Source organism: Bactrocera oleae, chromosome 3, assembly GCF_042242935.1.
Source record: "Bactrocera oleae isolate idBacOlea1 chromosome 3, idBacOlea1, whole genome shotgun sequence".
In the NCBI taxonomy this organism is placed as follows: domain Eukaryota; kingdom Metazoa; phylum Arthropoda; class Insecta; order Diptera; family Tephritidae; genus Bactrocera; species Bactrocera oleae.
In genome coordinates this window covers 79660962-79665667 of record NC_091537.1, presented here as the reverse complement: position 1 = coordinate 79665667, position 4706 = coordinate 79660962, and positions in this window count along the sequence as shown.

Sequence of the window (4706 nt, the reverse complement as noted above, 5' to 3'; positions counted from 1 at the left end):
TTTCAATAATTTCCTTTTCATTCATACTGAATGGTATACGTCGAAATTGTCTAATATGCAACCCTTTTCGGCAATACATAAACCCACACATGTACATATGTATATATGTACATATCTGCATTGATGATGCTCATTATGCTTGGCTCAACAGGCAGATAAAGTACTCGGAATGCAATCAACTGGGGGTCATTCTAGTATGGCATAGAGTTGTGTAGAGAATAATGCTTGGGTCCCAAGTAGTCTCCCAGCTATTTATGCATATTCATACATACTCACATATGTACTGGCCATAATTCCTTGTTGTGCTCCGACTAGCCACTCTCACTCACTGATTGTCATACATTTTCGTTATGCCGCACAACTCGTTCATTTGCCATTATGCAACCCTTCAATGCATTGTCGGCCATTAGATCGGCGCTTTATCGTTTCGACTTTTGTGCAGTGTCTGTGCCTTGACTTCAACATCTACTGTGCGCTCAACGACGACAAGGCAGTTGTCATTGTTCCTTCGGTTATTATCAAAAGTCAACCAAGAGTATTGACTCCGTTGATGTTTGTTGGCTTTGCTGGCATTCTATGGAGACATTCTTTTTTTTGGGGTGGTCGTGCTTTAGTTGCTTTTCTTTCACTCTTTCAAACCTTTTTCTTTTTTTCTTTTTCATGTCACTTCCTTTTAAGTGGACATTTTCATTTGATTTTGCCGGTTTTATGGTTGCCCCAAGTCCAAACAAACACACACATGCACTTATTAACTTGATTTATTCATCCATCCTCCCACTCAGTTTTCTCATTTATTCGCTCATATTCATTCAAAAATGCCTTCTTTTTATCGCAGCTGTCATGTATCACTGATAACTTGGGTTTATGTTTCCCTCATATGCCTAACATTGATGACTTTAAATTGATGTCTCCCATCATCCTATCATCTCGTCAGCGCTCGTTGCGTGTGTCGATCTCGTCGTAGTCTTTGCATTTTCCATTTAATGTTTTTCATTTTCGTATCGCCTTCAGCTTCAACGCCTCATTGTTTAACTAGGATATGTAGAAACTGGCAGTCGGCAGTTGGCAACTTGCTTGCTCTATCCCTTTTGTGGTCGCCTACATGCTGGTGTGTTTGTATGTTTGAATGTCCGCCAGTCAGTTTGCCAACAAGTCGACGCTTTATTAGTTTGACAGTTGACACTATACGGTTTAGACGTGTTAATGTTTATGTTTGTTATTTCGCATGCAGATTTCAAGCAGCCCTATGGGGAAATGTGGTGAATTTAGCTCGAAGCATCGCTTGATGTTGGCGGTTAAAATGAGAGTGTCTTAAAAAGTCTTTAAATAACCACAAAGTACTGAGCTTCGACTTGGACTTAATATAATATAGACTCTAATCATTGAGCTAAAACTGAAAACGTTACGTGGGAAAATGGATCTTTCCAGATGGAACTTGCTAACGGAGAAAATTAATCCGATCTTGTACGGAAATTGACACCCACACTGTTGGGATAATTGTAAAGCAGACGCATAAAAGAGCTTCTTTTGTGACTAGTTCACCCTACGGCTTCGTTCAACCGGAGACAATGATTTCATTAGAAACTAATAAGGGTGTATCATTAGAAGGCGTAAAAAGTTGTTAACACTAGGAACTCTAACAGCTTTCCAGTAGGTTTTTAATTTCCAGCTTAGCTGATCCATTACATCAAGACTCAGTTAAAAACGCCCTTCAACTCATATGGGAAAGTCCTGGGACTTCTATATATCTGGGAATATGCAGGTAATAAAACGCGAACGATCTGAACTTCGTCGTTGCTGTCGGCTGCCTAAACTCCATCAACTGTTCCAGATATTCGAAGTTGAAATATTTCTTTGAATAGTCAGATTAGTAGGGACGCTAACAGTTTTCCAGCAGGCTGCATTTAAACTTAATCAAAAAGCTTCTTAATCGTCGCAAAGACAGTTACTCAGCTCTTGAACTTATATCGGATAACCCGACGTTCCTACCGGTAGTCTGAACTCTATCAACTGTTAAACACCTTTAAAAGTTTAAACATTTCCTTGAATAGTTAGACTACTAAGAGCTTTAACAGCTTTCTACAAGGCCGATGTAACAGAAAACCTAAGCAGAAATTTAAAAGCTCCCGTCCGAATTCGTGTGGGCAAACCCTGGAGTTCCGGTAAATGCATTTGTAGGAGATAACAAGTTGAACTTCAGACGTTTAAAAATCTAAATATTTTTTTGAATAGTGGACCATAAAAAAACAAATTTTAATGAGATCTTGAAGATATTAAGTCCGGAAGTAGGTTAGATAGGCAGAAGTTTCTTTCTTTCGTTGGTCTACGGGCCTCTTTTCAGAGACTCGTCTGAAGTCACCATCAACATCTGGAAGAACTCTAGTTTAGTTACGATCCGAACTAATGGAATTTTTATCTGTTTATAGTCCCATCTGGTAGCTTTATTGCCTACAAATGGTTAGCTGTCCTTTGCTTGAATCCACCGATTAAACCGTGATATTTTATAATAAGTTCACCATAAGTTGATGGCGATGGCATAGGGGTCATATATCTACAGTACTTAGCCAATCAAACCATTGCTGACACAAAAGCATTGGTAATACCAGATTTAAGCTCAGTCAAATCTTTTGAGATCACGAGGTGAGAATCGAGTTAACTTTCAGGTGTCCTCAATGAGTCCGATACCTATGTTCCTTTATGTCAAAATTTGTATCTAACCTCAATTCAGCTCCGACTTACTCGTCTGTATATGCTAGCTAAATTTGTGTATTATATACGTAAATTCCTATATATATATATAGTATGTATATATGTTTATGTGTAAATTGAAAGTCCCTCGTTGATGGTCGGTTCCTCTACAACAGCTGCTTGTCAGCCTACTGAACAAATACTCGTAGCAGACTGTAAGTCCGACGGCTTAGCAGGTTTGCTGAGGGCATTCGGAAATCATCTAACAAATACATATAAACAAAATTACAAGCATATACTTTTATATACACGTACATACATATAATCACTCCAATAAGCAATCAGATATATGCATACATATATAATCACTGATGACTACACATGCAGCTCGAGGCACTTTTAAATGTGTTCGTATGTGTATGTATGTAAATTGTATTATATTTGTACGTTGTATGTTTATTTGTGCGCGTACAAATACACACAACACTTCATACGCATATATACACAGCAAATCAGCCATCTATGTCGCCGTAAAGTAGGCAATGAGGCAATAAAGCCAGCGAGCTAGAACAACAAACCGACAAACAGATAGACAGATGTACAGACAGACGATCCAATAGACGGTCCAAGTAAATGTTTTGTATTGAAAAATGTCATTGACGGCTGAAATGGCACAACATCAACGCTTCATCATTGGCACAATGTGCTGGAGAATATATCTATATACTGCATATGTTTGTATAGAACAAACAAAGCCAGCTGTCTTGAATGACAGTATGTGCTGGAGTTGTTGTTTTTTCATAATTTTGTATTTATTATCATCTGTAGAAAACAAAATAAAAAATGTGGGTAATGTTTAAAGTTGTGTTTTTTTTCTTTTTGTTGTTATATTTTTTATTTGTTTAAAATGTCTTTTGTGTCAAGTTGATGAAGACATTAAGTAACATCAAAATTATTTACATACATATATGTAGTTGTATATATATACACATATATATATGTACTCGTATATGTATATAGATATGTATTCCAAGAGCCTAAATACACATATATATTTCGCATATGAGCCACTCTTGCCTATTAAGACAACAAATACATCTCTCTACTTATAAAATCAAATATTTGTTGGCTCTGATGCTTTTGTCTCAAAAAAAAAAACATTCATATGAAGATGTAAATAATATGTATAAAATATATATATATGCTTAAACGTAAATTCATATAATAATACATCTAATAACTTATATATATTCATATTATATCAAAATATTTCTGTCTGAAATCTGTTTAGGCATGCTTCGGTTATTCACTTTGTGTTTTGTGTCTCTGATAAGTGCTTAAGGCGGATTACAACTGTCAACCTAGAAATTTTATTCATTCAGACATTTCTCTAATTCCATATTTGCTTCGACTCACTTGCAAATCTGAAAATGTTGTTTGCTAATAATTTAAGTACCTATAAAACTGAGAAACACTTCCTTAATTGCGCTTGGAAATTTTTTTAGTCTCAGCTTTTATTTTTCATAGGAAATTTATGCTCAATTGAGCAAGGAAATCAATAAATTTGCGTGAACAATTAGGATAGTAATTAGAATATTTGTGGAAGTTTATTTAAATTAAGTAAAAAAAATTTTGCTTCGAACCTCCATCTCTGAACCGCCTGCTCTCACGAATTATCACTGAGTTTAAACTATTTAGTATTCGCATGGGATGTGTTTATGTCCGTGTAAGTATAGTGCCAAGTTTTTAATATCTTTCACAGTTTTTTTTTTATTCATTTCAAAAAATATTAGACACTCGCAGTGAAAATGCTGCTTCTTTATTTGCTTAGAGCATATATCTCGTTGTTTTGGCTGTAAGACCGCTATCTTTGATCTGCCTAATATGTCGGATATTCGCCCTAACTTTTTTAAGTTTGGACTGCATGTGCTTAAAGAGGTACCCTCAAATTCTAAAATTTAAAAAAATCGCTTGTTTTTCATACTACTTGAAAATGTGTTCCTAAAGGAATAATTAAA